The sequence below is a fragment of the Thalassophryne amazonica genome, chromosome 10, assembly GCF_902500255.1.
Source record: "Thalassophryne amazonica chromosome 10, fThaAma1.1, whole genome shotgun sequence".
In the NCBI taxonomy this organism is placed as follows: Eukaryota; Metazoa; Chordata; class Actinopteri; order Batrachoidiformes; family Batrachoididae; genus Thalassophryne; species Thalassophryne amazonica.
The window spans coordinates 30,206,414-30,217,897 of NC_047112.1; positions in this window are offsets into that span (position 1 = coordinate 30,206,414).

The window sequence follows — 11,484 nt, forward strand, 5'->3', positions numbered from 1 at the left end:
CATTGTTGGTGTTCCTGGGCAGCGTGGTGGCAATGCCACATTGTGTGCTGCCATCAGCAATCATGGGGTTGTCCACCATCATGCAAACCTGGGGCTCTACAATACTCACCAACTCCTCATTTTCCTCAGTCACATGCGAGATGCTCTGTTAGGGCAGCAGGGTGAACATCCCATCTGTGTTGTTGTTTGGGACAATGTGAGTTTGGGACACATTGATGAAGACCTAGTCAAAATGCGTCTATGCTCCTGATCCTGTCGCCTTGCCGTGAGTCATTAAAACCTTTATTAAGGAGGACACGAGTGTTGCTGGCTATATTTTTACACTGACAATGTGAGTTTTCACAGAGTTCTCCAGGTTAGAGACTGGTTCAGTATGAACCAAGGCTTTATCAATCTTTCCCTTCCACTGTACTCCCCTTTCCTGAATCCCAATGAAGAATTCTTCTCCTCATGGCGGTGGGAGGTATATGAACACCAACCTTACACCAGGGTAAATCTCCTGCAAACCATGGAAATAGCCTGTGGCATCATAGGTGTGGAGGCATGAAAGAGCCTGTATACAGCATGCCAGAGGGTTTTCCCCCGTTCCCTGGCCAGGCAAAATGTGGCCTGTGATGTGGATGCAATCCTGTGGCCTGACCCAGTACGGAGAAATGATGTTGTGGCTGAGTAATGCACTTCTCATTTGTATATTATTGTACTTTATTTTTACGTAGGCATATCTATCTATCTATCTATCTATCTATCTATCTATCTATCTATCTATCTATCTATCTATCTATCTATCTATCTATCTGTCTGTCTGTCTGTCTGTCTGTCTGTCTGTCTGTCTGTCTGTCCAACCAACCTGTTGTTGATAAACAATGAATGCAGTGAAACATTTGATTTGGTACAGATAATTTATTAATGTGAAATATATAAATGTATAAAAAAATATCCAAAAATAAAGTGCAGGTGTAGTTTCTGGCTGACTGTCAGTGTCAGGATCTTCTGTCATTTTCATCCTGCACACAAGAAAAGGAAGAAAAAACACATTCAGACTTTCGACATGATGTCAGCTGCTAAAAACAAGAGTCACGTGTGAGTGACGTCAACATACAACATGTATGATCTGAGTGTTTCTCACCTTTCTGACAGCCAACCCGTGACCCAGACAGTAAAACACGTCTTTCTCCTGCACAGTCAGAGAATCCCACTGCAGACAGACAACAGCACACCGTCAGTTAACACGCTCACTGACACAACCATAAGCTCACGCACGTGCAGGAGCGTGCACACTCACCATCTGTTCCACAGTCTTTTTGTGGAGGCCGTCGAGTTGGAAGTCTTCTTGAATCAAATGGCTGCTCTGCTCCTCCCAAAATGCGCAGAAACTTTTAGTTGGGATCATGATGGGGATTCGGACAGTGTGGCTGTCGTCATCCCCGTCTTTGGATTTTTGGGCTGTTTCTTCTGGCTGCTTCTTCTTTTTTTCGTCTTTTCTTTGGTTCTGCAGTACAAACAACAGGAACATCAACAATCACACATCACCATTTAAATAAAACTGCATTTATTCATTTTAATATGAAAGGACTTTCATTTGAAAAGGCTGCTGTGTTTCTTTAAAGTCTTTTGGGGAAATCTTTAATCAAAAGTTTTACCTTCAGTCCCGGTCTGACTGTCTGACTTTCTCTTTCTGACCTGAAAAAAAAAGACACTTGAGACTTTCAATACGGATGAAATCATAAAAACACGTCTGACATTTATCACAAACTGTTTTTAACACTCAGTGTGTTGGATGTGTTGCTCACAGTCTTGGTGGGCCTCCACTCTGGGTGCAGCGTGTAGTGCCTGTCGCTCTCCTCTCTCTGCTGTCGGTGATATTTTTCTTTCTCTGTTTCAGAGAGGAATTTCCACTGCAAACAGACGAAAACACGTCGTCAGTCAACACGCTCACTGACACAACCACAAGATCGTGCACGTGCAGGATCGTACACACAACTCTCACCATCTGTCCCAGAATCTTGTTCACAGCAGCAGAGTCTGTGATGCCGTACTGCGCCACCACAAGGGGGCGCTGCTCCTGCCGAAATAACATGAAGGAGTTGGGGTTTTTTTAACGTGAGCTTTGGGTGGGGAAGGAGAGCGGGGACGGACGCTGCTGCCTGATGGGGAGGGAGTGACGGGAGGAGCGACAGTGATGGCGGGGACGACGCATGGTGGCAGAGCAGGATTGGGGGGAGGGACTGTGCAGGTGGGAGGAGCATCTGTGTAGGGAGGGACCAAGGGAGGGACGCTGACTGTGGGCGGGACAGGAGAATCTGGTGGGATGTCCAGAGGCCCATCATTGTCTTCAGGACAGACAAAGTCCTCGATCATAGGATCATCCCAAACCTGGAGAAACAAGCAAACACAACCAGTTATTAGAAAAATGTCCTCTGTCCATGTTTGTCCTCAGTCCATCTCTCCTTTAATGAAATCTATTCATCACAACAGCTGCTTCTTTCATTTACAAAATATAGTATCATTCGGAGTACTGAGAAGTATTAGTGCTCATAAGTTTTTTTCTCCTGTGGCTCATCTTCTGTCAAACCTACATTCATGTTTTATGTGACACTGAAATTAATGTTTTATTTGTTGCTTTCATTGAAACTGAATACAAACTTTCTGCTTTGCTGCTCAAAACTTTAGGGCCCTGTCCCACTGGCGTTTAGAAGGATTTGCGTATGGATTGCCCACAAAATTGGCCCATCCATCCATCCATTTTCTTCCGCTTCATCCGGAGTCGGGTCGCAGGGGCAGCAGCTCAAGCAAAGCCGCCCAGACCTCCCGATCCACACACACTTCCCCCAGCTCCTCCGGGGGAACCCCAGGGCGTTCCCAAGCCAGCCGAGAGATGTAGTCCCTCCAGCGTGTCCTGGGTCTTCCCCGGGGCCTCCTCCCAGTGGGACGTGCCCGGAACACCTCTCCAGCGAGGTGTCCAGGGGGCATCCGGAAAAGATGCCCGAGCCACCTCAACTGACTCCTTTCGACGTGGAGGAGCACCGGCTCGACTCCGAGCTCCTCCCGAGTGACCGAGCTCCTCACCCTATCTCTAAGGGAGCGCCCAGCCACCCTGCAGAGGAAACTTATCTCGGCCGCTTGTACTCGCAATCTCGTTCTTTCGGTCATGAGCCAAATCTCATGACCATAGGTGAGAATCGGAACGTAGATCGATCGGTAAATCGAGAGCTTTGCCCCCCTACTCAGCTCTCTCTTCACCACGACAGTCCGATACAGCGACCGCATCACTGCAGATGCTGCACCGATCCATCTATCGATCTCACGCTCCATCCATCCCTCACTCATGAACAAGACCCCGAGATACTTAAACTCCTCCACTTGAGGCAAGGACACTTCACCGACCTGAAGAGGGCAAAGCACCTTTTTCCAGTCGAGAACCATGGCCTCGGATTTGGAGGTGCTGATTTTCATCCCGGACGCTTCACACTTGGCTGCAAACCGCCCCAGTGCACGCTGAAGGTCCTGATTTGACGAAGCCAACAGAACCACATCGTCCGCAAACAGCAGAGACGACATTCTGTGGTTCCCAAACCAGACCCCCTCTACACCCTGGCTGCGCCTAGAAATTCTGTCCATAAAAATAATGAACAGAACCGGTGACAAAGGGCAGCCCTGGCGGAGGCCAACATGCACTGGAAACAGGAATATCCACAATATCCCTGTAACATACCTATATGAGTCGGCCGTCATCTGAACACGCCCGTGATCATCCGCAGAGGCACGCATGTCCGCAGCCAGGATTTTTGAGTAGCTCAAAAATCTGGATGCGGATGACATCCGCCTTACATACTCCATACATACTCAATTCATACACAACACATACTCACTCTATGCACTGTATATCTGCCGTTAACCGCTGATATCTGCAACTGATGGGGATTTGCGGCTTGGCAGCGGACTGGGACAGTGTGTAAAACAGATATATTTCATGCCTATCATGTCCACATCACAAACTAAAATATACTGTAGGGAATGCATACAAACTGGCCACGAATAAAGCGTTTTTATTACATCTGCTTTGCGGACAATCTGTGAATGCATAACAAGCACGTCACGTAAACCCAAAGTACTGGCAGAAAGTGACATACCTGCCAGTCAGTGTCGGTCTGGCTGTGTAAATCCACAAAGACGTAATAGCTGCTGTGATCGGGTCTCCTCCAGGACTTTTATTTAACACCAACAAAAGGAAGATTGCTGTTTAGCCACAACTCACACTGTAGTCTGTTTTCTGTGACACACACACACAAAAAACCACCATCTCACACCCGAGCGGCCTCCCCCCTCCCGCTCCCCAAACTCATGAACAGTTAACGCTCGCATGACAACATGAACATTAACTCTGTGATCAACTTGTCCAAGTCCAGCACTTGCTCCAGAGGCTGTATTGTTGGTGTGAATAGTGATGCCGAAAGGGGCAAGTGCGCTTATTTTATGACTGCAATGCAGATGCCGTGCACACGCAACACGTTCATAATACACCCGTAATACTGCCGTGATAATCTCAATGTGTCAGATCAGTTTCCTCACTACATGCGTTATATAACCGTGATTGTTCATCATATATTCGCTATATATTATTAATATATCCGTAATTCATACTGGGACATTTGTCATTTTTGGCCATTGTTGTTGCGGACGACAACGGACGCCCGCAATTTGTATACTCAATTCATGCACAATTAATCCTCACCCAGTGGGACAGGGCCCTTAGGACACTTTAATGTGTTTAAAGTGTTTTCTGTGTGTATGTGTTTCTTTATTTGAAAGAATAAATGGTCATGAATGATGTCATGATGTAACACTCCTGCTGATGGCATGTTGTGTCCAGCCTGACCTGTTCCTGCTCAGGGGGTGCAGGAAGAGAAGGTTCCTGATCCAGATATCTCTGGAACCAGTCCTCCAATGACGTGTCCACATAAGTGTCCTCTAAGGCCGCACTCTGTTCAGAGCTCAAATCGATGACTTCCTGAATCAATCCAGAGACAAAGTTGTCCATACAGTAGTAGTTCATGCTGGAACAAGAACACAACATTAAAAATAATAATCATTTAATTTAGAGAAAATTACAAAGTGCTTTACACAATAAAAGCATCAAACGGAAAGATTAGAAATCAAAACATGAATTACACATCATATTCATTGAAACAGATCAAAAGTGATTTAAAAGCATGTGATAAATGTAAACTATACAAAACAAATATGTTTTAAGGTCGGCCTGAAGTGATTCAACAGAAGCAAATTTTCTAAAATCCACCGTCAGATTATTAACAAAGGAGGAGAAAACTGCAGTGGGACAAACCTCCAGTTTTACATCAGTGACATAAACAGACATGTGTAACATGTTCATTTATTAAGTGTTATAATTACACAAAATTATCCTTTTGTTCATTTGTGTTGTGTATGTACCTAGCGTTTTATACTGTGTGCTGCCTTGGTCCTCCAGCCTCTTCTCCTTTGGTTTTGTTTCTTCGTGTGACCTTTGCTTGCCCCGTGAATAAATAGGGGGTTTGACCGCTGCCTCTTCCCTTTTGTAAAGTCCGATATTGGGAAGAGGTAAGTCATCCGTGGTAATCCTTGGTTTTGAGTGTACAATATACATTATTTGGTTTTATTTCCATCTGCTGATGTACGAGGTCTATTAGAAAAGTATGAGACCTTATTATTTTTTTCAAAAACCATATGGATTTGAATCACGTGTGATTGCGTCAGACAAGCTTGAACCCTCGTGCGCATGCGTGAGTTTTTCCACGCCTGTCGGTTGCGTCATTCGCCTGTGAGCAGGCTTTGAGTGAGGAGTGGTCCAGCCCCCTCGTCGGATTTTCATTGCCAGGAAATGGAATGATTTGGGCTTTTTTTCAATCAGAATTTTTTCAGAAACTGTTAGAGACTGGCAGCTGGAAACCATTAGAAAAATTTATCTGGCTTTCGGTGAAAATGTTACGGGCTTGGTAGAGAATAAGGAGTGTTACTGTCGCTTTAAGGACAGCCTGCAGCGACTGTGGGGCACGCAGCGCTCCGAAGCCGCCATCGACAGGCTGAACAACCATTTCATTTCTAAACGGATGGCTGTCTGGATCAGTGACCATCGTGTGCCATTTCTCTGGTTATCACAAGAGCTGGACATCAACCATTTTCCGGCAGATTTCACTTTTAACAAGAGATTTTGTCATGGAAAGCCGAGCGGAGGCTTCGCGCGTCACGATGGATTCGCTACTGGAGCGAGACAAAACCACCTCCATTTTGGTCTCACAGGACGGCTTTGAGATGGCGTTCAGACAGCTGTCGGTGGTTTTTCCATCGAGTGATTATCCGAGAAATTGTGGATGTGCCTGGACATGCCAGAACATGTCCCGTGAGGCTTCATCACGGCATTGCTTTGCGCCATGCGGCACCGCCGCAACGCGCGGAATTCCTCCGCACGTCTGTCTCAATGTGCCAAAAAAGTGCTGATGTCCATGTCTTTTCACAATTCCTGTGCTAGTCAGACGACGTCCCGGATAAAACACAGCGTCCAGTTTGGAAATGAACGGCACATTCCATTGTTACAGGAGTTTTTGTCATGGAAAGAGGAGCGGAGGCTTCGTGCGTCACCGAAAGTCAGATAAATTTTTCTAATGGTTTCCAGCTGCCAGTCTCTAACAGTTTCTGAAAAATTCTGATGGAAAAAAAGCCCAAATCATTCCGCCATTTCCTGGCAATGAAAATCCGACGAGGGGACTGGACCACTCCTCACTCCAAGCCTGCTCACAGGCGAATGATGCAACCGACAGGTGTGGAAAAACTCACGCATGCGCACGAGGGTTCAAGCTTGTCTGACGCAATCACACATGATTCAAATCCATATGGTTTTTGCAAAAATAATAAGTTCGGATACTTTTCTAATAGACCTCGTATTTGATGTGCGTATATTGAGTTCCATTATTTGTCCTTTGTTTTAATTTTGTCCTGTGAAGTTGCGTGGGAAGATGCTAACTTTGCGATGTCTTCTTCCCCTGTAGTTTGGGCTGGATTTGTGTTAGCGGCACATACATGACATGTTTTTCACGTTTGTCCACCAGAATAAACGGAGACTGCCTCCAAAGACATCGCTGTGTCCCGTAGTTCTGTCCTGCACCGCAAATAGCACAACACAGAAATCCACCGGTGACACTTGGTGCCATTCGACCCGTTACAACACCATTCAGCGGTCTCCTGGCTGTCCTCCGTACCGTCCCCCGTGCTGCGGTTCCCGGCTCCTCTGCATCTCTGCTCAGCTGGTCCCGCCCTGGTCTTTCCGCTCACTGTGTGCTGGGCCCTGTGACGTCATCGTTGCCGCTGCTGCCCAGGGTGTGACCTGCCAGGTTTTCGGGGTGTATTGGCAGTGTGTTTTCTCAGCAGTCATAATACTTACAGTTCAACTTTTTGAAAAAAAAAAAGAAAAGTACTAATTAAGAAAAAAAAAAGCTAAGTAACTGTGAGGTTTTTTTTTATGCGTGTATTGGTCATTCAATATGTTCAACCCTACTCCACCTTGTATTGGGAGGGGCATGGCTTTGTATGGTAAAATGCACTCTGATGTTAACAAGTCTGTGTTAAGCCCACCACTTGCCACCTCCACTCCTGTGGCAAATGCACATTCGAACCCCACTCGTGTTGTGACACATGATGAACTCAGTGGCATAATGACTGATTTTGCAAAACAGATTGGGGAGAGTATTACCAGCAGTCTGAACACCATGCATCATCAACAACCCTGTCAAATTCAGTTGCCTGCTGCTGGATGTGTGTCCCCTAATCCCCTGGAGTCATCACAGCTAAAAGTGGTGGTGCAGACTGAAGCAAAAGCCCCACCGTTCTTCAGGGGCAACCTCAGTGACACATTCTCCATCCATGAGTGGGAGGGGATGATGAAGTGCTACCTATCAAGAGCAAACTGTGACACACCTGAGGAAGAATATGAACTGGTAATGTCCAGGCTGACAGGCAAGGCTCGTGATGTGGTCAAGGTGTCACTACGCTGTCGCCCTGATTTGAGAGGAGGTGAGCTGCTTACTCAGATGCTCCACCATGCCAATGAGAGACTTTTACAATACTGTGCCAAAGGCTGGTGAGAATGCAATGGACTATTGGATTTGTTTAAATAAGTCCATTGATGCTGTGGATGAATGCCTTAAGAGACGTGGTAAATCTGTGGAGGACCCCAGTGCTGAGGTTGTAATGATGTTCATTAGTCACTGCCCTGATCCTGCTCTGTCTCTGTGTTTTGGGATGAAGGCTCCTGCGGAGTGGACAGCTGCTGAGGGTCAGAGTTGTTTGGACCATCATGTGAGAGGTGTAGCTGCTAATCCTCATATGGTGGCCAGTACTTCCACGTCTTCTCCCTCTATTACAACAGATTATGCTGAGTGGACGCCTTCTTGTCCCGGGATCCCGACATGCTAGTGATGCTTGGTGAGCATCACTAGTCCTTTGAAGTCAAGAGGTTCCAAACACTTCAACATGAACTTTAAATAGCAATCCAATCCAAAATTGTTCTCAGTGGTAATATCAACATCTCTCACAGTCTTAAAATGCCAGTGTAGTCCGTACCTGAGGCCGTGTATTGAGTTCTTCGTGCACAGACTGACATTTACTTTCCTCAGTCCAGCGAAAAATCATGACAGAAATTTGTTAAGCTCTTCATCCAACAGAGTTTCTACTTCCCACTTCTACTTCTACTTGGACGACAGGTCTGGACTGCAGGCAGGCTAGTCTAGTACCCACATTCTGTTGCTTGGCATTGTCTTGCTGAAATAAGCAGGAATGTCCCTGAAAAAGATGTTGCTTGGATGGCAGCATGTGTTGTTCCAAAACCTGGATGGGCCTTTCAGCATTGATGGTGCCATCACAGATGTGTAAGTTGTCCATGCCATGGCCACTAACACACCCACATACCACCACAGATGTTGGCTTTTGAACTTTGCGCTGGTAACAATCTGGATGGTCATTTTCCTCTTTTGTCTGGAGGACACGACGTCCATGATTTCCAAAAACAATTTGAAATGTGGACTCATCAGACCACAGCACACTTTTCCACTTTGCATCTGTCCATTTCAATTGAGCTCAGGCCCAGAGAAGGCAGCTGCATTTCTGGATGTTGTTGATGTATCGCTTTCACTTTGCATGGTTGAGTTTTAACTTGCACTTGTAGATGTAGCGACGAACTGTGTTAACTGACAATGGTTTTCTGAAGTGTCCCTGAGCCCAGGCGATAAGATCCTTTACACAATGATGTCAGTTTTTTAATGCAGTGCCACCTGAGGGATCGAAGGTCAAGCTCTCCAGTTTCTCTGAATCTTCTGATTATATTATGGACAGTAGATGATGGAATCCCTAAATTCCTTGCAATTGAACATTGAGAAACATTGTTCTTAAACTGGTGGACTATGTTTTCATGCAGTTGTTCACAAAGTGGTGATCCTCGCCCCATCTTTGCTTGTGAACGGCTGAGACTTTTGGGATGCTCCTTTTGTACAAATCATGACACTCACCTGTTTCCAATTAGGTGTTCTTTGAGCATTCATCAACTTTCCCAGTCTTTTGTTGTCCCGTCCCAACTTTTTTGAAATGTGTTGCAGGCATCCATTTCAAAATGAGCAAATATTTGCGCAAAAACAATAAAGTTTATCAGTTTGAACATTAAATATCTTGTCTTTGTGGTGTATTCAACTGAATATAGGTTGAAGAGGATTTGCAAAACATTGTATTCTGTTTTATTTACGTTTTTCACAACATCCCAACTTCACTGGAATTTGGGTTGTAAATCCAAGTAATTTCTCTCTCTGTTTATCAGTATTTTGTGTCTAGTGCCAGCAGCTGCGGCAATTCCAGCTCCAATAGCATATCTTAAAGTTGCTGCAGTTAAAAAGCTTGTAGTTGGATCTCAGGATTGAGCTGATGGCCCGCCGCGATGCTAGGTGGTGTCATTCCCAGCCCGATGCTCTTAACTGAGTGTCCCGCGGGGTCCAAAGAGTTTTTTAGAACTTTATTAGAGCAAAACAGAACAAATAAATACAGTGACAACTCTCAGTATTTATAACGAAGAATCAGATGTAACAATGAAACAATGATAAACACACCTCCAAAAGAAAATTCAATCTGTATTACATCATTTCCTCAATGAGTCGGGTGGATTGTGTCCGTTATAATGTGGTCCGAAACTTGTACTTTGAAAATTAGAGTATTCAAAGCAGGCCTGGCCGCCTGAATACCCCAGCTCAGAATAATGGAGTAGGACTGTGGTTCTATTTTGTGGATTTTCTTCTCTTAACTGGGTTGATGATTAAGATGGACTGCAGGGGGCATTCGTATTGTGCCACTAGAGGTGAAATTCTTGGACCAAGAATGTTTTCATTAATCAAGAATGAAAGTCGGACGTTCGATGTCTATCCAATACCATTGTAGTTCAAACCATAAGCTATGCCAACTAGTGATCCAGTGGCATTATTCCCATATATATATAAACACTCTAATTTATAATATCGCCCAAATATGAAAGCTGCTGACGGTTTTGGGCTCATAGTTAGACCTGTTCACTTCACCAACATGAAGAACCTGCTTAACAGATCAGATGGTCTGGTCATTAGCTGGTAAACTTTCAATTTGTGTGTTTTTTCCGATGCTGTTTCGATATTTATGGAGTATGTTCATATCTGGCTTGGGTTTTTTCATTGTGTTTTTAGATTGTAACAAAGTTTCCTTTTAATCCCTCTGTTTTCTTTGTTTACTTTTGATTTCATTTTATTTCTGGCTCACAGCAGGGATGGACTGGGACCAAAAAACAGCCCTGGACTTTTCCCCCAAATAGGCCCACCAACAGACTGGGAAGGGGGTGGGTGGGTGGTGGTGGTGGGAGGTGGGGGTGGGGTGTTGCCAGTGAAAAGTGCTGGTATCTTGTGTCTGTGATTTTAAATTAATAATAATAATAATAAAAATCACAATGATGGACAATTCATGATTGATTGTTCAAGAACACCTAATGCTCATGCTGTTGATTATATCTAAAATATGTGATGGAGGCACTGACATATATCCAGGTAAGAGGGAAAATGTGTTGAATGGTAATATTTTGGTGGAATTGGGTTTTATTAAATTGTAGCATGTAACTGTAACATCCAGTCTGTCATATTTTTAAAATATCTCACCAAAATATGCTTGATTAACATTTGTTTAATCGTATTATTTGGAATGTCAGTCTTTAAACCTGTATTATTTCGATACAAAGAAAAAAAACTGTTCAGTCCAAAAAAAAACCCCTGATTTCTCAGTTAACCTAAGTAACCGAAGCAAAAGCTCACACCTACCTGTTTTACCTCAGTAAATTTTACTCCTCACAACAAAAGCAGAACGAGCAGAACAAGCAAAACACAAACATGTGGCTGCCTCTCATTTACGTGCTGTGATAAGATGACAGTGACAAACATC